Here is a 24,189-nt window from a genome sequence, read left to right as displayed (position 1 = left end):
CCGCCCTACTGTGCCTCTGATTCGCAGATTGTTTGGGGGGAAAAAACGCTGACTGGATGCTGAATGTGATTGGACCAAAGCGTTGACACACACAGGTGGAACACAGTGGAACAGTCAGACATGCAGAGCGCTGTTTGCAGTGGACATAGCGGAGAATTTTGACTCGTTGCGAATGCGTTGTGGCGATGTCTCACATATAATACAGAGAGATAATACATATGAAAAGTATAATTTGCTCAGAGTCCGGAGACAGTGGTGGTTCGGTCCGGATCCGGACCGGAGTCCGTAGTTTGAGGATGCCTGGTGTAGGTCAACCATTCCCAGAGGTCTGGAGAAACACCACTAAAAACGTGGATTGTAGCTAAAGAAGATGGAGAGGTTGTTACAGCACACTGTAACTGTATGGCTGGGTAAGTCATAAAATAAATATCCCAACCCAAAGCATATTTGACACAACACTTAAGCTCAGACAAAATAATGCCTGCTATAATATTCATGTTATACCATTACTAGCTTTTACGATCAATCTAGTTATTCTAGTATGTCTCTGTCTATACAGTTTGTCAGAATCCTGCTCACATGTTGGAGCAGTTCTGTTTGCAATCGAAGCAGGTGTGAAGATGAGAGAGACTGCATCCTGCACCACTGAGAAGTGCAAGTGGCTAATGCCATCACATGTCAAAAAGGTATTCAGACCCCAGTGGTCAGTCAGCTGTTCATGCCGTCCTTGCCTGTCTCATTGTTACACTGCACCTACATGTATGTTCACATACATGTTGGTCTGTCTCTCACATGTGCAGATTCCTGCTGCTCCAGTTGCGATGATAGACTTTTCATCCGCAAAATCCAAAAAGCAAAAACTGGATGATGCCATTGCTGGAAGGACAGGTGAGAAGCACACATTTCAGCGTCCCACAGTCCAGGGTTCAAAATTGGAGCGAGGATCAGAGAGGTATATGCAGTTTTTCAAGACTTTGAGCAGAAATTCCCCAAGAGGAGGCCAATCTTCGCCTGTGTGCTGGAGAACAGGGCTTCTGTCTCGTCAACGATGGGGGCACTGTGGACAGGAGACATGCCTACTACTATCAAATACAGGCTCAGCTCCACCTCGTTGATGTTGACTACTGCGACTTTGTTGTCTGGACTAAAAATGACCTCTTTGTAGAGAGAATTGTGCGTGATGTGGACCTGTGGGACAACAGCATTCCCAGAGTTGAGAGTTTCTTCAGACTATGTGTTCTCCCTGAAGTGTTGGGACAGCAACTTACAAGGGGAAAGGTAAAAGTCATAAAGAGTTGGTGTGCTCATTTTTTTCCACAAGAACATGTTAGTGCATAACTATCAGGTGACTAAAAGCCTCCTCTCCCTGTCTGCTGTTCCATTTTTCAGTTTCAGTTGCAAGATGATCAGGAGGGAGAGAAGGCGTGATTACCAGCACCTGTGGTCTGTCCTGGTCCCGGAAGTTGTGGTTCTCTCCTTGTTGCATTATTATTACGTGCCGTAGTGGGTGCTGGTGTTTGGGTGTCTTTTTCTCTCTCCCTCTGATCTCCCCAGGTGCTCCCAATCTCCAATCAGCGCCTCCATATAGGACATGAGGAAGGTTGCAGTCGCTCTCCCCTTATCTTAAGCTTTGTTTGACAAGTTGGCTGGTGAGCCCTTTTTCGTTGTGTTAATTAAAAGACCACTTTATGGCGTCAGAGATCAGTTTCCTCTCCTTTTTCTCTCGGCCGGTTATGTTGTGTGTCGCTACTTCCCTTTGTACCCCTATATTTACAAGGGAACGTAACATTTGCACAGTGGCAGCTCTTTAACCTGCATTACAGCACCTTCATATTCACTGACCACACTCACTAGAGGAAGTAGGGCTGTGTGATATATTGCTATTGTAAAAAAGATGTTTACTGAAAAGATTAAATGATACTAAGACTGAATAATACATGGTTTCTTATTTACATTTACAATAACCCTCAATGGCCATACATGGGAGCGTCACCAGACCAATTGTCATCTCTAGAATATTGTTGAATGAATTAAGCCTGAATGTAGATGAAAGTTGTATATTGAGTAGGGCTACACAATTTTCAACACAAAAAGATGTTTACTGAAAAGACTTGAACACAAGATGTTTGAACACAAAAAGATGTTTACTGAAAAGATTAAATGATACTGAATAATACATGGTTTCTTATTTACAAGACTACAGCTCCATGACTTTACTCCAATGGGACGACAGACACTGACAGATTAGACAAGGCACAGCAAATAACCCCAATCTTGTCAATTAATGCTAGTGCCTCACCTGGTTTTGTTAGCATGTGCTCTATGGGCACAGCCCTGCTTTGCAGAATCTGATATTTTCTTCTGACTAATCCTATGACTCTTTCGACATGAATACGCACATTAGCTATTTTTCTTGTCTCTTCCACCTCGTATGCTGACAGCTGACTTTTCCCCCTGGTGAATGCAGGCATCTTTAGTGAAGCACAGTAAAATCCCACACTATCGGCAATATCGAACCCACGGTCTGCTAGGACAATATCTCCAGGTAACAGGTTTTTTAGGAGCCCACTCTGTATTGTGATCTGTTTATCACTAACTCTTCCTCCCCAGGCACAAGATATGTAGGTAACATAGCCTTGGGGAGCAACACCAATCAGAAATTTAACAGTATGGTGATGCTTGTAGTTGGACCATGTTTGTGCTCTAGCTAGTAAATTAGAGGGCCTCTCAATAAAAACTTCAAAACAGTCAACAATCACAGCAACTCTACATCCAAATGCCTGTCTGAATCCCATTGGCATTGTAGCTTGAAGTACATGTCGCTCTGGCCACTCAATTATAAATTCTGTACTCTCGTGAAGTATGTCAATTAACTTATGCCAAATTCTAGAAGCAGTGGAGAGAGAGATGTTGAACCTGAAAGCCAAATCTTTCAGAGGGAGATTTAGTCTCAGCCTCAGCAAAACTAAAATGAACTGTTCAAATTTGGAGAGCACAGACATAGGGCCACAGGTGATGTTGGGCTCGCACAGTTGAAAAACCTGAAGTAAAACTAAGAAGTTGGGGAGCCCGGTGTAAAACTTTGTTTTCTCTTTGTTGTTCTCAAAGGACTCCTGGTTGAACTTTGTGTCCAGTGCCTTTGTCCGAAGATCTCCCAGCTCTGTTGTGTTCTGTCTCAGAACATCCTCCATCCTCTCGATGTCCTCCATCGTTAAATCAGTCTGGCATCCTGCATCTGCATACAATATAGCAGTAGCAAGCATAATTAGTTATTTAAAATAGTCAAATATGAATGTGAATTTTTGTGAAGTTATCTTTTTGACAACCTTTTTACAGACATGCAAGTTCTCTGTTCCAATTATTGCAGATTCTCAAATTAGTACTCTATTTTCTAAACCTAATTCAAAGTTTGCATTGATTTTCTGACAATCACATTTGTAATATTTAATAATAATGCTGGTGGTTAATTTACCTTGTTGGTCATTTAATATCCCACTGGTGTCCTCTGGTTGTGGGCTGTCAGGCGGGGGCTGCGTCGTTTCTGGGCTCTCGGTTGTCTGCAGGAGATCCAACAAAGCCTCTGCACATTCTGATTGTCTTTGTTGGTCTTCCTTGAGCTCCATCCTCTGCTCTCGTCGAAGAGATGCCTCTGATCTGGGCTTATTTGTTGTGTGGTAACCGAGGCTAACAGTGGGAGCCCAGTCTACCGACTCAACGTCACCCAAAGCGCTAGGGCACCCTAAAAAGTCCCAACAAAGTCCATATTAGACTACAGGTAACTTAAACATGATCAGTATTACTAAGTAAATACGCATTTAACCACAACCCAATAATACCTAAACAAAGCCACAAAAACCAAGTTAGCTAATACAGGGTTGCCAACTTTGGGTACCTGGCTGGAGTGAGATTTTGGTATCATGGGTTTGATTACACATATGCGCACAAAATCACTGCTATCGTGTCAGCAGCGGGACCTTAGCATATATATAGGATATATATACAATATATACAAATACACAATATTGGACACAGACTATAAAGGGCACACAGTTTCATTCAGTAATGAAAGTCAAACACATGTTTGTTTCCACTGTTTTATTGTGTGCATAGGCCTGTCGCGATAAGTAATTAATTGACTTATCGTACGATAAATAAAAATTAACTCGATAAATTGCCATTTACATGAGGATGTGACTAGCAGTTTGAAAGGATGTACTTGAATTACTGTTATATATTATCATTATGTCAGTGGTCTAAAATGGTCATACAACGGTGCTGACAATATTATCGTTTATCGCAATAATTTCCGGGAAAATGTATCCAACTAAATTAATTATCGTGAGAGGTCTATACATGAAACACACACACACACACAAATCTACAGACTTACTCCAAACTGCCAAATATATTAATTAACACACTCTCACTCTCATACTCTCTTTGACTCTATTTTGGCCTATAGTAGAACAATAAGCAGCAGACTTTTGCTTTTTATTATTTCTACTGGATCTTAGATTTGCGCATGCGCAATACGGGTCGGTAGTATTTTTGTTGGGTTTTCCATGGTAGGGCTAACCCATACAGTGGTGGGGCTCAAGTCAGTATTTGCAATGTAATTACATACACGCTCCCCTTGACAGTGAAACGCCACGCGTGAGGTTTAGATTATTTCCCTGTCTCAATCCAAATTGAACTGTATGAAATAAAAAGGCACATTTGTCTTATAGTAAATAAAAAGAGCGACCTGGAGCCAATCCTGCAATTTCCCCACAGGTGAAAGAGTTGACATGCTGAAAACCCAACCCCTGCAGGGGGGTCTGGGGGGATTGTCCCCGAGGAGATTTTTTGAAATACTAACATAAAATACACATTCTGGTACTCTCTTGAGAAGAAAAATAAATAAATCTATTACTACACGACATATTTAAAAAAATGAATGCCATTTTAGTTTTTCGTTACTTTGTTCTGAAAGCTGAACCTGCTGCTCCTCACAGAGAGAAGAGGGAAGAGGCTGTGTCAATTACTTTACATTGTGGATAAGGGTGGATAGCCCCCATTGTTCTGTGTGTCAAAATGAAAGACAGCCCACACACCTATCAATCATCAAACCGTGGGGTCTTATTTCATTACGTGTTGATTTCTATCAACACGTAATGTTGTATCGATGTATAGAGATTTACTACAGCAAAAGTATTCTCCGTCGGGACTTCCTGCAACAACACCACGCCGTTATCGTGATTCTGATTGGCCAGAAGACATTATCAAAGATGTTCTATTAAGAAGACGATCACTACGTGACAAACGTTTTCAAAACCGTTTCTAGTCTTCGGTATTCTTGTTTTTGGCGTGAGAATAGTTTGGGCAGCGTGAGAGCGTGAGATTGAAAGCGTGTGTCACACGCCAGATGCGTGAGAGTTGGCAACCCTGGCTAATACCTCTGATGAAGTGGTCGCTGCAGACCCGTGCATTAGACGACTCTGCTCCTCCCGACCGCAGATGTAGGTTTGAAAGCCATTTTTTCCGGCGTTCTTCGGTTAGCTTCTTAAATTGCTCAGCTTTATGGACGACAACCTTCGGCACTCGGTAAAACCTCTTGTTTTTCTCTCGGCCGGATCGATTGGAACAACCGTAAACTACACAACACACCGGCATTTTCACAATGGTAACAGCAGCTAGATCCTCTGTAGAAAATTACTTCCTGACCTCCAATGGAATTTCGCGCCAAAGGAACGCAACGGTGTGACGTCACGTGAAACCAAGCTATAGGCAATATTTTACACACCGAACATGACCCCTGCAAATTTTTTCAATTTCAGTTTGGAGACAGGCTTGGTCATAGCATCTGCAACCATGTCATATGTGGGACAGTAAACCAGTGTCATCTTTTCTTCTCTGATGACAGATCTAATGAAGTGATATTTTATATCCACATGTTTACATCTCTGTCGGCACACAGGGTTTCTGGCAAGTGCAATGGTTCCCTGGTTGTCTTCATAAACAACAGTTTTCTTATATACATAGGTATCCATTCCTTCGAGCAGTTGTTCCAGATAAATACATTCCTGTATTGTCAAGGCTAGAGCCATATATTCGGCTTCACAAGTTGATAGTGCCACTGTGGGCTGTTTCTTTGTTTTCCATGAAACCAGTGAGCTGTCTGTACCCATACTCACACAATACCCTGTGGTACTTCTCCTGTCTGTGGCGTCTGCCGCCCAATCTGCGTCACTATAGGCTTGAAGCCCTAAGCCCTCGCTGCTCTTCCTGTAACAAAGCTGTTTATCTGCTGTACCTTTAAGATAACGGAAAACATGTTTTGCTGTAATCCAGTGCTCTTCTGTGAGATCAGCAAAATGCTGTGATAACTTACTCACGACAAAACATAGGTCAGGGCGAGTACATGTTGTCAAATAAATGAGGCTGCCACAGCTTCTCTATACATTTTTACATCCGTCAATTTTTGTGCATCCTCATTGTAGTCTAGCTTTTGATCACATGGTGTTTCCCTAGTTCTACACTCCTGCATGTCAAAACGATTCAGGATCTTTTCCACATATCTCTTCTGGGATATTTTTACACAACTGGCAGACTGTTCGAAGTCCATGCCTAGAAAATGTTTTAACCTGCCCAGGTCCTTCATCTTGAATCTGGTGGAGAGCATACCTTTCACCTGCTCTAGGTTTCTAGTGTTGTCTGCTGCGATGATCAAATCATCCACCCAAATCACAATTATCACTTTTCCTGACTCTTTTGACTCCTTTGTGTAAACACAGGGGTCTACTGGGTTCTGTATGAAGTGGTCTTCAATTAGACATGCATGAAGCATCTCGTTCCAATTTCGCCCAGACTGTTTCAGGCCGTAAATGGATTTTTCTAGCTTGCACACTATCTTCTCTCCTTTCTTCTCGTAACCTTCAGGTTGTTCCATATATATGTCCCTATCAATGGGTGCGTGCAGGTAGGCTGTCTTCACATCCATCTGGTGTAAAATCAAGTCCTCTTCGGCTGCCTTCTGCATAACTACCCGTACACTGGTCAGATTAGCTGTAGGGGAGAATGTCTCACCGTAGTCTATTCCTTCCCTCTGACTGTAGCCTTTAGCTACAAACCTGGCCTTGTATCTGTCGTGCCCTTCAATACCCTCCTTGATTGAGTACACCCACTTGCCTCCCACTGTCTGTCTACCCTCGGGTAACTTTGTTAGAGTAAAAGTATGATTGTCCTCCAGAGACCTCATCTCCTCTCTCGTGCGCCAACCCGAAAGTGCGCTTCCCGTCTGCCAGTTCCATGCTGTGTCTCTCCGGCTCGAAGGTGCTGTCAAAGTTCTTGAATCGGTTCCTGTCGTTGATAATGTGGGACGACGCACCTGTGTCCACGATCAGTCCCTTCCTTTGAGCCTGCTGCTGCTGCGACCGGCTGGCGTATGCTGTCTGCGCCCCGAAGGTGAAGTCCTCTCTTCCCGCTGCTCTCCGGGTGTCGTCTCGACTCGCCTCACTTCCACCGCTGCCGCCATCTTGTCCACAGCCGCCATCTTGCACGCGCGCGTACCGAGCGCTCTGTTCGCGCTTCTTTCTACACACTCTGTCTGCGTGTCCCGAAGTTTTACAGAAACTACACCAAACAGTTTTTGTGCAATTATCCTTTCGGTGACCCTTTTCTCCACATCGCCAACACGCCATCTCCGTCGAGGGTCCGGTCTTTTTCTTTGGCGCTGCCCGGGCCTTCATTACCCTTTCTCCCGCCTCCTCGGCGACCGGGTCTGAGTCTTCTGAGGCCTCGAAGTTCCGCAACTTGGCCTTGAACTCCCCCAGCGACAAGTCCGCTGAACCGTGCGTCACCAACAGTGTGAACGGTTTATACATCTCCGGTAGTCCCCTCATAACCATCGCCATCATTAGTCCATCGCTCGGTGCGTCTCCTGCACTTTTGAGCGCCGTGATGATCTGTTCCGCCCTGATGACGTATTCAGTCACAGTCTCTGTGTTAGCTTTCTTCAGCGCGGTCAATGTTATATACAGGGATAGAATCCGGGGCCTACCTCTGCCGATGTAGTGTTCTCTTAACACTTTTAGACTCTCTCGGCCTTTGTCCTTTGTGTCCCGGAATATCAGCCCCAAGCTTGTGTTGTCGAGGAGTGGTGCTAGTTCGCAGTATGCGTCGGCGTTCAGCTTAGTATCCAGGGCTCGCGCGGCCTCCGTTATTTCTCCCGTGAGGCCCGTCAAAATGGTCTTTTTCAGCCCCACTCCGTGCATACAGCACAACATCCGCTCTTCCCAGAGCTCGTATTCTTCTGCCCTTCCGTCAAACGTGGGCCACTTGCTTCTGCCTCTGGTCGCCATCTTTTAATTGTAGCTTAGCTTAGCTTAGCTGCCCGTTAGCTTAGCTTTAGCGTCCCGCAGTTTTCCCGCCGCTAAACTAGCCTAAACTTTTCAGCTAACTAGCTATCGTTATTTCGCTCTTCCGTGATCTGGGCCCATAACCTGTTGACAAAGTCACATGTATAGCAATAAACTGGTCATGACGACGAGGTCTTCTTTAGCCTTAACTGGTGTGGTTTATTTTCATATGTGCATTGCACCACTTGACCTGCTCTCCATGAGAGCTAGAGAGAGAGAGATAGAAGGGGAGGGAACAATCCCTTATATCTGATACCTGACGTTAGCTACAATAGCTGCGCCTCCTTACGCCTATAGCGCCCTCTTACTGTGGAACAGTTATAGTGCAGTTACATGCAGACATATTAATACTTACACTTAACATCATCACATAACGGCATTGTAATACACGGTTCGGCTGCATTACATATTACAGATCTGCCGTAGTTCTTTATTTATAGAGCCCTGATGAGAAGACCTTTGGAAAAACTGAAGAAATGCCGCCGAAACTGAATACTTGACGTGGATCATAAATATATCAACAATTAAACAACATCTTCAATTTCTCTTCACACACTACGTCTCTTTGCAGTATCAACACTAATTCGGCTGACTTTTACATTTGATCTAATTCATAGATAGGTTATATTTACACCATAACGGTACACAGCTGATATAAAAGGACTTGTAGTTTTTAAAGATATTACTGATTTTCTTTGAATGTAAGAATGTAAATACTGAGTCTGAAATAGTATAGCAATATGCTCTAAAATTATGTGAAAGCATGAATAAAACTACACATCTTCAGAGGTTGTACATACATAAGTGTCCTACACTAATAATACAAAGTTATTATGGCTGTGTGTACCTTGTGTGCACCGCCTAGTGGTTAAAGCACGTTATTGAATTATTGTTTTTATGTGTTATATTTGATTAAAAAAATATTAAGAGTACATACTTTCATAAGGGGAAAGTAGAAGGTCTGTGATAGAAATATAGAATATAAAAAATCAAGAAGATACTATAATTGATCTCTACAATAAAACAGTTTAGTGCAGGATGTACAAAGATATTAATAGGAGGAGGTGCAAAACAGAAAAACGAATTAACCTTTATTTAAACATTAAATACTACTTTAGATTAAGGTCTTCTTTTAAATAAGAAAAAAACTTTGGGGGTATCTATCTACAGATAAATATTAAGCCTGACAAAGTACTTGACGTCTAATATATTGCTATCCTGGAATGTTAACTATGTTGAAGCACTTATTTTAACTGATATTATACATATGAATTATAATCTTATGTATGTAGATAGAATAGGAAATGTGCAGAATATGACAGTTTAATGGTGGAGGTACACACATATTGATAGATGTCTTGTAATGCACTGTTGAGGAACCTGTGACCCAAGTTTTTCATTCAATGCATAACTACACCGTAGTTGTGTATATAATATGTCAATACACCTTTGAAAATCTTGAAATCTTGAAAGGGATGTGCAAAATAGCCATAATATACAGTCTTTAATTAACTATTAGTAGAGAATAATGAGTAATGAATATACTTTATTACTTGTTTCCTTTCATGTCAATTGCAGGTAAATGTTTAGTCTTCTCAAGCACCAACTATCAAATATCTCTCCTGATTGTTGGCACTTGACAATCACCTTACTTGAATTTTACTCAGGTGTAACTAAAGTCTGATTTAAGGGTTGTTTATATTTCACATCATTAATCAGAATCTGCAAAGTAACTCAAATAAGTGTAGTGGAGTAAAAATACCAGGTTAACCTCTGAATTGTAGTGGAGTAGAATTACAAAGTAACAATGAGCTGTCATGTGGTTATATATTAATGCTGCGCATTATGGACACAAGCGATTTTCACCCATTTATTAATTATATGTTTTACATTTGATAGCACCAATGTGTTTAATACTGGCAACTTCTAATTGTGGGAAAAACGAAAACGTTCAGTAGAGACGTCCCATAGAACATTTTGCGAAACACAATAGCCAGCATCAGAGCCCTAGAGATACTAGTTACTAGATACTAGAGTTACGACACTCCCAGAGCCATATAATAGAAGAGTTACGACATCTCCGTTCACTCCAATGGACCACTTTTTTACAGCAATGGCGGATCATGGAGCTTCTCAATCGTTCCCCGGAAGTTAGCGCCAAGGCTAGCAGAGCTGTAGAGTTGCAGCATAATAGACCGTTCGTGACGGACTTTTAAAGGTAAGAAGAAGTTTAAAGATTTATATTGCGGATATTATCAGTACATCTGATTCAAACTAACATGTGTATTAAAGGATGTCAGTGGATTATCCCTAAATTAGTAGATTTAGGGAACGTTTACAGATAACAGATTAAGCTAGGATACCGAACAAGTTAGCAACACACGTTGAACAGCCTTTTAATTGTAAATTCCGTTCTCTTAATGTCATTTGGTCCAACGTTGTTGAATTAGAGAAGAGGGGCTTCTAAACGGGATTGTATGCGGGGGTGGAGGGAGTTAATTATTAGATAAATATAACTTTGGTGCGTGTAAGAGTGAGTGTTTTTAGCAGAGCCATATTGTGTCCTTGTGATTATGTTGATTATTACCTGTCTGTATAATGTTGCAGCTCAGCTGATTTTGGATTGATGGCAAAGGGAGAGGGACTTAAGTGAGAGTGAAAACACAAGGTAAGTTTAATACTAGTGTTTTATATAAGTAAGCATACTAAACATGTATTATATCACTGTATTATATAAGTAATCTTGTTAGTAACCTACTGTATGGCAGGTGGAGGGGCAGTGATGTTACAGGTGGAGGAGCAAAACTGCAAGACTGAAAACTCACAAGACAGAGAAATCAAAGTTTGTTCTCCAGAGAAGAGGTTGATTTCACTTCAATTTTTTATTTCATATTTTCTAAAGATGTGGAAATGGCAAAAAAAACTACTTGAGAGCTGGAACCAAGACAACTGTAACAACATGAGTAGAGAGCCACCAAGGTTATTCAAGTCCCTCTCTTACTCCATTTGGCCAACCCGAACTTCCAGGTACATGACGGGACACCTTGCTTGGTTTTGTTGTTTGCGCTCCTCTGGCTGGGTGCTGGCAGGTGGAGGGCAGTGATGTTGGCAGGTGGAGGGGCAGTGATGTTACGGGTGGAGGGGCAGTGATGTTAGCTGGGTGCTGGCAGGTGGAAGAGCAATGTTTTCTTATATTTCTTGTCCCTAATTTTCATTGTTGTCTTGGGAGCTGCATTTTCCTTCCTGATTTTTCTTAGTGCAGCTTTTGCTTTTTGGTGATTCCTTCTTGGCTCTTTAATTTTCTCTTTAATTGTTTTAATAGATCTGTTTGACTGGTTGGTGGTTCCCTCGTATGCTGACTGGCTGCTGGCTGAGTGGGTGGTGTCCGCCCTCCCTGTCTCTCCTCACTAGCCATGTCCTCTCTTTCTTCACCCTCACTTTCCTTTCTCTCAGTCTCCTCATCCCTTCTTCCCTCAATCTTTGAGACTAATGTAAGTAGAAGACATGGCACTGTAAATGTTCGAACATTTAAAATATTATACCACTTAAAAATAAGAAATATTACTTTTGTTACTAAGAGTTCATACTTATTATACCTGTGTCACCTTTCACACTATAGCTGTGATCATGAGCTATGGGCGTTGTAGATACAGGTCCCGGGGTGAATCGTGGTGCAGGGGCCCTTCTCTTTTTGACCACAGGGCGATGCACGAAGATGGTGGGTATAGCCTCTGCTCTCAGCCTAGTCTTGCCCTTTTTTGTCTTGACAAACTGGTCTGCATCAAAATGTGCCTGCGGAGTGACTTGAGGTTACTTCACACACAGAACAACTCAGTTTTGTCTGCCCACATACATATTCCATAGTGGTTGAATACACAGTATTAGGAAACACTTTATACTTACTGGACATGTTACACTCATTACATACTGTATATACAATATGACCAAGAATGTGAGACAACTTTATAGAAATTCATATCACATATGTTACTGATGCCATTTGTCATACTTTGTTAAACTCACAAATAATAAAGTTCCATAACTTCAGTTGGGAACAAAGACCACACCTTATCTCCCCAAGGCAATTTCCCATCCAATAGGTGTGCTATATATGTGTGTATAACCCTTTCTCCTGTCTGTTACTCCCTCTTTCAGCACAAGAACCAGAGGGGGATTCAATGAAGCCTGAATACCTGCACTGAGACCCTCACCCTGCACCCTGAGTCTCAACTCTCAGTGTTTTTCAAGCCTTTCCCTGTTGTTTTGTATTAAACAAAACATTAAGCTTTCCCAATGGTGTGGTTTCGTTTTGTGAAAAAGTGCAAATGCAGTGTTTGTATATAATTACATCACATATTTTGTTGCTGTTGGTCGCGAAATTGCTCCTGCTGACTTGAGCCAGCCATTTTTTCCTCCGCTCTGTGTCAGTGGGGAAGCCGTACATTTGTACTCCTTTCTCAGAGCGATTTGAGCATCCCCAGGCAGCACAGCAAACCAAGGTGGCGACTAGGAGGCAGCACAGCAAACCAGGACAACACAGAGGAAAAGGCACAGACAAACTGCATGATATGCTATTCAATGTTTATTGAATTCCATGTATTTGCAATGGATGTTCCTAAAACAACACATTTAACATCATCATCATCATCATCATGCTGCTGCTGCTGCTAGTCCTTTGATAGTCACCTGTCGGTCTCCTGTCCTTTCTGAAAGCCATAAAGATGAAAATTAGTCATTTAGATAACTTGTGTCCTCAATTACCATGGGATTACTGAAACTACCATGAATTTAAGAAAATGGTAGAAATGAATCTAATCTGAATTTTAAAGCATTACTTTAGATCCCCATCCTCTAAATATATCAATAAACATTAGAAAGTGATGCTCCTGACTACCATACAAGTTTAAGAAGATAATATTGGTTTTAAAGAATTCAAAGCTATAAATAAACAGCAACAGGCTCTTTAACCAAGGCACTGTTAGCCTAAGTAAACTAGTTGTTCACACTAATCCTAATATTATCACTTAATATTAGCAAATTCTATTTTATTTTTTAAAACATATTGATGTAAATACATACACATATCGATTTGTTGTATAAATATTGCAAATCAAAACCTTTATTCACTAATAATTACCACAAATCGTAGTTCTATCTCCTGTTATCAATGCATTCACATTGCCCGCCATGAACTTCCGGGGAACGATCCTCTTCTACATGAACCACGTGACGATAACCGTTTTTGGACTTCCGTTGTCGTAACTCTTCTATAGAGAGGCGAAGTCCCTCCCCTTCCGAAAGCCTCCATGGGACCCCGGAAGCGGACAATTATACATTGAAGTCAATGGAGAGAGAAAGGTTATCTTTTGATCCCGTTTGAATTGTGCCACGAATGACACATATGATGTTTGTCAATTTAAAAGAACATTTTGCAAGTCAAAAAAATAAAAATGTGTCGTAAAACTGTGAAGTTACACATTTTTTCGTGTGAAACCGCTCAGTGAACTACAGGTCTCTCGTCTCGCACAATACGCGTCACCAACATAAAGATGGCCGTCACGTTAGCACATTTCACCACATTCTTTCAGAATGAGAATAAAAGTATTTTACGAGGTGAAAATCACTACAAGTCTGGGCACGTTGAGAGCTGTACCTATATGAAAGGGGAGTTAGTCGGTTCTGTAAGAGCCAGCATGCGGGACCGGCTTTACAAGGTTTCGGTGAGTAATATGAGTGCAATGTGTAACGTTAATGTCAGCAAGCTAACATTAGCTAACAAGGTACACTAACGTGTTTTGTTTTAGCAACTAGTTTTCTCCTTAAGAACTTCGTGGTCTCTGTGTATGCTGTGGATAACATTAGTGTTCACAAGAACAAGGTACACTCCCGTGTTTTGTTTTAGTTGCTCTTCAGATTGAAGCGGCCAGTTTTATATCGACTATACTGTATGTGTGATCTCCTTTTTCTCGTTGTGTCATTTGAGTTTATTTGCTGTGTGTCGATTCAAGGATTTTGGTTATCTAGTCACAGCTGTGTGTGACTCCCTCTGGTACACCGGTATGTGTTTTCCTAATGTAGAGAGCATTGATTAATTAATAAACTACACACTGAGTCTAGATCCTGACCAAATCCTTTTTTATTGTTGATCAAATGTTTTTCAAAAACGTATTCATACACATTTAGAAAAATACAATGTACAATCACAACCAATACAACACAAATTACAAAAAATACAGAAAAACAAACAATAACAACAGACAAGAGGACAAAACTATGGAAAAATAAACCCTCCCACCCCCAGATCCGGACCATCCTTGTATTATTGCTCATTCAATCTATTATAGCATGCTAACAAATGGTACTTACTTTATTTTTACAGATCTGCATGGGAGACGATGGCGCGATGCAGAGCGCTGTCTGTGATTGTGCACAGGAGATGTACAAATGCAGCCATGCTGCAGCATTGGCAATATTTGCCATGTGGCAGATCAGCTCCACAGATGTTGAGTGCCAGTGGAGGAAGCCTGGCACTTCCAAAGTAGTCCAGCCGGTGTCTCAACTTTACCATCAGCGAGAGGAGACATACAACCCACTGGCCAGAGACATCGCCAACTGTCAACTGGGGGGTTGTAAACGAGGCCGAAGGGGTGAAGGCTTTTGTGGAGGCCTATCAAGTGACAGTGTTCGAATCGAGTCTGGTCTCTTTGTGAGTGAGTCGGGTGTTCTGGGAGCATCACCCGATGGACTTGTGCAGCCATCTGCCCTGCTGGAGGTGAAGTGTCCACACAGCCAGAGGAACATGACCATCACGGAGGCAGTCCAGTTACCATCCTTCTGTCTCCTTGAGGAGGGTGGGTCATATATTCTCAAGGAGAATCACCCATACTGGCACCAGGTCCAAGGGCAGCTGCACATCACAGACCGGAGTCTCTGCTACTTTGTTGTGTGGACCACGAAGGAGGCGATCATCATCCCCATCCCCAAAGACCCTGCATGGCATGGAAATCTCCTCCTCCTGGAACAATTCTACACCCAGCATATGCTCCCTGTGTTGGCCAGTAGAGAGGAGGACATTTCAATAAACATACTCTTAACACCCTCGGACTCTGCGTTGTGTTTCGTATGTGTGATGGGGTGTTATGCAGAGGGGAGGAAAACAGGACACAGCAGATTGGGATTGTGGTGGAGATGCTGAGCAGTTATTTAATTGTTGCATGTAATTATTATTATACTGCGTGCTTCTTAGTTATTCCATCTTTTGCTGTAACATGGATCTGTATGTAACTCTATATTTACTTGTTATCTACCACACTTCCTTCTACATCATACACCATCATTATACATGATGGTGTATATAGGATATATATATTTGTATACATATCTGTAAATTGTATAATTGTATTTAAACGTCTTTTTGATCTCTCAAACTGAGTAAGATTGACAATAAAGTTGACTTTGAAAAATATATATATTCTTTATGAAAATAGTTGACTGTTGTCAAATGAATCCAAATGAAACGTTGGACTGAACTACAACTACGCCTTTAAATCTCTACGGACTGTTTTTCAGTGGGATGGCAAGTTCCTATCTTTAAACATTTATTAGTTTTTTCTCAGAACAGATTTGATTTTCTGAAGTTAATTTAACTTTGGCGACCATGTAAGGTCATCATTAAAAGGTACAATCAATTTGTTTAGGGTTGACTAAAATAATGAAAAACATTCATTTGGATAATTTACTGACAGAATAAGAAACTCAATGATGCTTTACTCACCTGTTCCCTTTTTATAAAGTGAAACAGTTGAAACGATAGATTTTAGTAAACTTAAAAACAACCTTCTCCAAAAGCTATCAAGGAATATACCGAATACTTGTTTTAGAACTTTATTACATATTTTTATATAAATAGTTTGAATGATCCATAATTGACAGAAGCTTGTGTTTACACTGACCTGTTATATTAATGTCTTTGTAACTTCAGTAAACCACTACCTCACTCATTTCACTTTCATTCATCACGGTTCAGTAAACTAAGTGATACATGAACCAGTTTAATCATTATAATAACGTAGGATTGCAACTCTTTGAAAATGTATGTGGCTCTTAAAAGAGCTGTTGTGTTTGGGTGTGCTGGTCTCAGGTCAGTCTAAGCCCTCTCTCCGCGGATGCGGCGGGACAGCTGGATGTCCTTGGGCATGATGGGGACCCTCTTTGCTTGGTTCATCTTACTGGGGGGCAGCTACATGGATGTCGGTGCAGTCCACAATCATTGCGCAGTTGAAGGCAGAATGAATTTATTATTGACTCCGAATGAAGCACAACTTCATGTCATACAATACAATGACTTTATTTGTAATTGTGTAAAAAAATATGAGCATTGATTAGCAAGCAGGACCTGCAGGAACAGAGAATGGTGATGGATGGAGCTGGGAAGAGAGAAGAATAAAGAAAACAGATCAACTTTATTATCGGATATTAAAAATTCAATTTCAAAACAAGTTGCCGCTCCTACAGTTTTCTAGTATGTAAAGATGATTTCACATGACCTATGCAAAATATCACACTCAATACATGTGTGTCTCTGGGGGGTGCATTGTGCCTTTGATGTATATAAATAATATACCATAACCAAATACTATTACGTACAGTGGAAATCAGGTTGCCAGAGCAGGTCAGTGTGCATGTTCCTCAACGTCTCAGCAGTTACAGGTGAGGTAAAGAAAATAAAAGAGAAAAAGGTCAGTAACAACACTTTAAAGTAACAACACTTTGAATAATTATCTCTTCTAACAATTTTCTCTCAATAAGCACACAACGACTGTCTTTCCAACAAACAGATTGTCATCACAATGAAACACGTCCAGAAGAATGTCATGCAAAGCTCCATGCCTGCCTTCGACTCTCCCTGAACTGCTTCCTTAGCACCCGGTGGAGGGCGCAGTAGGCTACTCTTCAAAAGTTTCACGAAATACTTACCATCATGTTTGGTTACTGTTTAACATTTTGGTTTACTTCATGTAATAAAATAATAACTTCATGGTAAGGCTACTAAAAATGACAAGGCTAAGTAATGTAATGCTAACTAACGTGCTCGCTACTCGTCGCTACTAGCTAGGTAGCTAACTTGACTATGTTCCATGCACAACATGTATATTACCTATGATATTACCTGATATGTCTGATCCAGCGACTCCTGGTCCTTTCATCAGACGGGAATCGATAGAAGGAGCAAGTGGTATGATCACTTTTATGACTACAACCTGGTACAAAGCACACAGGCATCTTGTAAAAGTCAATTTATTTTTAGCGATCTATAATTTATTGGAGGGAATAAATCAGTTATGAGATCTTCTTCTTCTTCGCTTTAATTACGAGTCTTATTATAAATCACCGAGCATGCCTGTGACATCACTTACGCGACCCAGAATGGGATTTGGGATTTGTAGTCTTTGTAGTAGCGTATTTTTCATAGTCTTATATTTCAGCAGTTTTACGACAAAATGTGACTTTTTTGACATGGAAATGATTGTTTAAGATTGACAAACATCATATGTGTAGTTCGTGGCACAATTCAAACGGGATCAAAAGATACGTGTTCTCTCTCCATTGAATTCAATGTACATTTTTCGCTTCCGGGGTCCCATGGTCCGGAAGTAGATGGGCGTGACTTCGCCTCTCCATAGCTTGGTTACACTTGACGTCACACCGCTGCGTTCCTTTGGCGCGAAATTCCATTGGAGGTCAGGAAGTAATTTTCTACAGAGGATCTAGCTGCTGTTACCATGAGGTATTAGCTAACTTGGTTTTTGTGGCTTTGTTTATGTATTATTGGGTTGTGGTTAAATGCTTATTTACCTAGTAATACTGATCATGTTTAAGTTACCTGTAGTCTAATATGGACTTTGTTGGGACTTTTTAGGGTGCCCTAGCGCTTTGGGTGACGTTGAGTCGGTAGACTGGGCTCCCACTGTTAGCCTCGGTTACCACACAACAAGTAAGCCCAGATCAGAGGCATCTCTTCGACGAGAGCAGAGGATGGAGCTCAAGGAAGACCAACAAAGACAATCAGAATGTGCAGAGTAGGGATGTGCATCTCCATCACTGAGGCCGATGCGATGCGCATCTCGATACGTTGCCACAATACGATACATTAACAATACATTTGAAAGACCAGGCGATGCGATACGATACGATTCACCCCTGTTGCGATACAGTTCGATACGATTTGATTCAACATTATGCGATTCGATACGATTCAACACGATGCAAAAATAATGATACTTCAATATGGTACGACAGAGGATTTTTGTTTTATTCCTTATATGCAGCAAATCATACATTAACAAAAAAGTGCTTTACATATTTGGTACTGCACATCCCATCATGCAGTTTATTTTTTTACCTTTAAAAGCTCTCCAGAGTACAATTCACCTCACAGTCCACATCCAACAATGTAAGGATGCATTGCTCATGACTAACAATGTGAAAATAACAGCTACCATAGTGCAATGCCCATACAGCTGCCAGCCTGATGTGCTTAACACTCATTCATAGGCTAACTCACCAGTGAGCAGAAAGCAGTGGGTTCTATATGAACAATAAATAATACAAATAACTCTTTCATAACTGCTTACAGTGAGGAAGACATGTAAACTGTTATTGGCCGTCACAGGCTGCTGTACACTAAACACCACTCTCTCTGACAGAACACCTCACTGAGTGATTTAACTCATATGTCTAACTTTCAGGTTTCTCTTTTCAGCCGCAGACCCCATGTCGCCTCTTTATGTGCGTCGCTAAGTTCCTCGTACTACTTGTGTACTTTAAAGCGGCTCGGCATCGTTAACAATTTGCGAGCGATTTTTCAAGTTGACCGTCTGTAGTATATAGTGCCACGCACATATACCATCAGGACGTTACTGATGGGGTGCGGCTGCGGAGTGATACTGTGTGTATGCAAGTCCGCATCTAGGACGGATCTATGTATCATGGCTGTAGACCTGTTAAGTAATAAAGATACCTCATACAAAGGTCTACGGACACCTTATTACTCTCCATGACCTGCGGTCAACTATATAGCATAAAGGACTGACACCGTCTTTCTTGAACAATCCGAAGTGTTGCCAAAACGTTTGATTTGTAGGTATTTTTTGGTGCGCTGTGTTTCTCTTTCTTCTCAACTTCCGTGTGTGTTGATAACTGAGGGCCTCCGTAGTGGCGAAGCAAATATCAAAGATCGTCTCTGCTGAGCGTTGACAAGATGAGGGGATTTTATATGAATGAATCGGTTTTTTACCGATGCAAAGACGCTACGCAATCGATGCATCGCGAGTTCAACCCGGTTCAACCCAAACTGTAGCCGATGTGCACTCTTTCAACCGGTGCACTCGCATCTTGAACGTTTATGCCGGTGCACCGATGCGAATCGGTGAATCTTAACATCTCTAGTGCAGAGGCTTTGTTGGATCTCCTGCAGACAACCGAGAGCCCAGAACCAGAGGACACCAGTGGGATATTAAATGACCAACAAGGTAAATTAACCACCAGCATTATTATTAAATATTACAAATGTGATTGTCAGAAAATCAATGCAAACTTTGAATTAGGTTTAGAAAATAGAGTACTAACTTGAGAATCTGCAATAATTGGAACAGATAACTTGCATGTCTGTAAAAAGGTTGTCAAAAAGATAACTTCACAACAATTCACATTCACATTTGACTATTTTAAATAACTAATTATGCTTGCTACTGCTATATTTTATGCAGATGCAGGATGCCAGACTGATTTAACGATGGAGGACATTGAGAGGATGGAGGATGTTCTGAGACAGAACACAACAGAGCTGGGAGATCTTCGGACAAAGGCACTGGACACAAAGTTCAACCAGGAGTCCTTTGAGAACAACGAAGAGAAGACAAAGTTTTACACCGGGCTCCCCAACTTCTTAGTTTTACTTCAGGTTTTTCAACTGTGCGAGCCCTACATCACCTGTGGCCCTATGTCTGTGCTCTCCAAATTTGAACAGTTCATTTTAGTTTTGCTGAGGCTGAGACTAAATCTCCCTCTGAAAGATTTGGCTTTCAGGTTCAACATCTCTCTCCACTGCTTCTAGAATTTGGCATAAGTTAATTGACATACTTCACGAGAGTACAGAATTTATAATTGAGTGGCCAGAGCGACATGTACTTCAAGCTACAATGCCAATGGGATTCAGACAGGCATTTGGATGTAGAGTTGCTGTGATTGTTGACTGTTTTGAAGTTTTTATTGAGAGGCCCTCTAATTTACTAGCTAGAGCACAAACATGGTCCAACTACAAGCATCACCATACTGTTACATTTCTGATTGGTGTTGCTCCCCAAGGCTATGTCACTTACATATCTTGTGCCTGGGGAGGAAGAGTTAGTGATAAACAGATCACAATACAGAGTGGGCTCCTAAAAAACCTGTTACCTGGAGATATTGTCCTAGCAGACCGTGGGTTCGATATTGGCGATAGTGTGGGATTTTACTGTGCTTCACTAAAGATGCCTGCATTCACCAGGGGGAAAAGTCAGCCGTCAGCATACGAGGTGGAAGAGACAAGAAAAATAGCTAATGTGCGTATTCATGTCGAAAGAGTCATAGGATTAGTCAGAAGAAAATATCAGATTCTGCAAAGCAGGGCTGTGCCCATAGAGCACATGCTAACAAAACCAGGTGAGGCACTAGCATTAATTGACAAGATTGGGGTTATTTGCTGTGCCTTGTCTAATCTGTCAGTGTCTGTCGTCCCATTGGAGTAAAGTCATGGAGCTGTAGTCTTGTAAATAAGAAACCATGTATTATTCAGTATCATTTAATCTTTTCAGTAAACATCTTTTTGTGTGTTGTAAATTGTGTAGCCCTACTCAATATACAACTTTCATCTACATTCAGGCTTAATTCATTCAACAATATTCTAGAGATGACAATTGGTCTGGTGACGTTCCCATGTATGGCCATTGAGGGTTATTGTAAATGTAAATAAGAAACTATGTATTATTCAGTCTTCTTAGTATCATTTAATCTTTTCAGTAAACATCTTTTTTACAATAGCAATATATCACACAGCCCTACTTCCTCTAGTGAGTGTGGTCAGTGAATATGAAGGTGCTGTAATGCAGGTTAAAGAGCAGCCACTGTGCAAATAATAATGCAACAAGGAGAGAACCACAACTTCCGGGACCAGGACAGACCACAGGTGCTGGTAATCACGTCTTCTCTCCCTCCTGATCATCTTGCAACTGAAACTGAAAAATGGAACAGCAGACAGGGAGAGGAGGCTTTTAGTCACCTGATAGTTATGCACTATCATGTTCTTGTGGAAAAAAAATGAGCACACCAACTCTTTATTACTTTTACCTTTCCCCTTGTAAGTTGCTGTCCCAACACTTCAGGGAGAACACATAGTCTGAAGAAACTCTCAACTCTGGGAATTATGTTGTCCCACAGGTCCACATCACGCACAATTCTCTCTACAAAGAGGTCATTTTTAGTCCAGACAACAAAGTCGCAGTAGTCAACGTTAACGACGTGGAGCTGAGCCTGTACTTGATGGTAGTAGGCATGTCTCCTGTCCAGCTTCACAGTGCCCCCATTGTTGACGAGACAGAAGCCCTGTTCTCCAGCACACAGGCGAAGATTGGCCTCCTCTTATTTGCTGTGTGGGCACTAAAAGTTCAGTGAAAAGAAAAGCAATATATTGTACTGTAAATAAGTGTCTGCAGCTCAAAATGTATTGGGAGAGGATCCCCAGACTCAGGATCACGTCACAATCCTATACTTACCCGCTTTACTGTAGCACAATGCTGAACAAATAACTTACCTTTATCTCACAGATACCAGTTCCATGGCAGGTGCACGTGACACCTCTGTCTGGCGACGCTCCCATGTATGGCCATTGAGGGTTCAGCCAAAGCCCGCTGTCTTTACAGCTGAAACCCTGGTGGTGCAGACTTTGTACTCCTTCATACTGCTTTCGGCCAGTTGCCTCGTATTTGCATCCATACCTGTAATGTATACAACAAGGAACAGAAATAGAACATTGTACATTATAAAACGGACAAGTCAAATCAAGCAATCTGATTGGTTCTTAGCTGTGATATAATCAGCGTATACCACGGGTAGAATTGCAAGTTACTTTTCACAACAAGTCGGTATCCCTCCGCGTCTGAGAAAAACTGTATACAGCTGCGTTAAAAAGCAAACTGGAACAAGGAAGCAGTGGAGAAGTAACGGGGCAGAAACCCTCCTTTTTACGCAGCGGTCCAGACGCTTCGCGTCGGGCCGAACCACGCCCCTTAGCTGTGATATAATGAACAAATACCACGGCCTGTCGTGAGCTATTGCTTAATTATACCATGGTCTGGGTGAATACTCCATTCTGATTGGCTCCCTAATCCCTAATAAATACCTTGTTGCAGCTGAAGAGAACTTGTGTGCCTCTGGGTAGCATATGGACTTGATCAAGGACTTTGATGGCTGTGCAAGACTAGTCTGTAGAACCTGCTTCAGTCTTGAGGCTGTGATCCTTCCTGCTCTTTGGCTAAACCATATTGGTGATAAGCTCTGGTTTCTGGTCTCCTCCTCTACTGCCTGGACCTGTGGCTGTGTCAGCTCTTCCTGTCTGAAGTCCTGGCATGCATTCTGCAACTCTGTTGGGGATAGCTGTAGCATCTCTGGTGTCCTATACTGAGGTAGTGGTTTAGGTAGCTTGCTCACAGATTTAGGGACAAATTCTTTGTAATATGGTTCCCTGGACATCAGTGCAGCACTTCTTGGGGAATTTCTGCTCAAAGTCTTGAAAAACTGCATATACCTCTCTGATCCTCGCTCCAATTTTTAACCCTGGACTGTGGGACGCTGAAATGTGTGCTTCTCACCTGTCCTTCCAGCAATGGCAACATCCAGTTTTTGCTTTTTGGATTTTGCGGATGAAAAGTCTATCATCGCAACTGGAGCAGCAGGAATCTGCACATGTGAGAGACAGACCAACATGTATGTGAACATACATGTAGGTGCAGTGTAACAATGAGACAGGCAAGGACGGCATGAACAGCTGACTGACCACGGGTCTGAATACCTTTTTGACATGTGATGGCATTAGCCACTTGCACTTCTAAGTGGTGCAGGATGCAGTCTCTCTCATCTTCACACCTGCTTTGATTGCAAACAGAACTGCTCCAACATGTGAGCAGGATTCTGACAAACTGTATAGACAGAGACATACTAGAATAACTAGATTGATCGTAAAAGCTAGTAATGGTATAACATGAATATTATAGCAGGCATTATTTTGTCTGAGCTTAAGTGTTGTGTCAAATATGCTTTGGGTTGGGATATTTATTTTATGACTTACCCAGCCATACAGTTACAGTGTGCTGTAACAACCTCTCCATCTTCTTTAGCTACAATCCACGTTTTTAAAATGGTGTTTCTCCAGACCTCTGGGAATGGTTGACCTACAAAATTGAAGCTCCAGTTAACAACTTGCTAGTTAGTAACATACATTTAACAACATCAAGCCATAGCTAGCTAGTATAGTTAAGTTACGTCCCCAGCTCGTTTCGGGGTAAAAGGGAAGCAACACATAACCAGATGGTCTTGGTAAAGAGGTTGTTTTTTAATATTAACCTCAACATAGAGTGATATAAACAACGTGCAGGCTATTCAAAGGCTCTGAGCTGTCTATACACAACAGTACACAAAAACGAAGGCCACAGAATATCACAGTCACGAATCAGGACACTTAAGACAGAACTGGTGAGAC

The 24,189-nt window shown here is 41.6% G+C and overlaps 3 long non-coding RNA genes across 5 annotated transcripts; 2 read left to right on the top strand and 1 right to left on the bottom strand.

Moving 5' to 3' along the window:
- Window positions 1–343: 343 nt before the first annotated feature.
- On the top strand, window positions 344–1,004 carry LOC117561275. Its single transcript, XR_004571327.1, has 3 exons — window positions 344–410; window positions 560–686; window positions 801–1,004. It is a non-coding gene; the product is annotated as an uncharacterized LOC117561275 (long non-coding RNA).
- An 87-nt stretch (window positions 1,005–1,091) lies between these two features.
- LOC117559899 lies at window positions 1,092–2,176 on the top strand. The gene is made up of 2 exons (XR_004571071.1): window positions 1,092–1,278; window positions 1,390–2,176. It is a non-coding gene; the product is annotated as an uncharacterized LOC117559899 (long non-coding RNA).
- Window positions 2,177–21,221: 19,045 nt separating this feature from the next.
- On the bottom strand, window positions 21,222–23,323 carry LOC117561049. 3 transcript variants are annotated; one of them, XR_004571282.1, is made up of 4 exons: window positions 23,303–23,323; window positions 22,246–22,429; window positions 21,783–22,091; window positions 21,222–21,670 (listed from the first exon to the last, which is right to left on the bottom strand). It is a non-coding gene; the product is annotated as an uncharacterized LOC117561049 (long non-coding RNA). The 3 variants fall into 3 exon arrangements; XR_004571279.1 differs by lacking the exon at window positions 23,303–23,323 and adding an exon at window positions 22,834–23,226; XR_004571278.1 differs by lacking the exon at window positions 23,303–23,323 and having other exon boundaries at window positions 22,246–23,226.
- Between the last annotated feature and the right edge of the window lie 866 nt (window positions 23,324–24,189).

The sequence above is a fragment of the Gymnodraco acuticeps genome, unplaced genomic scaffold (genome assembly GCF_902827175.1).
Source record: "Gymnodraco acuticeps unplaced genomic scaffold, fGymAcu1.1, whole genome shotgun sequence".
NCBI lineage: Eukaryota > Metazoa > Chordata > Actinopteri > Perciformes > Bathydraconidae > Gymnodraco > Gymnodraco acuticeps.
Note: the sequence above shows the minus strand (reverse complement) of the source record. Positions and strands in the feature narration are given on the sequence as shown.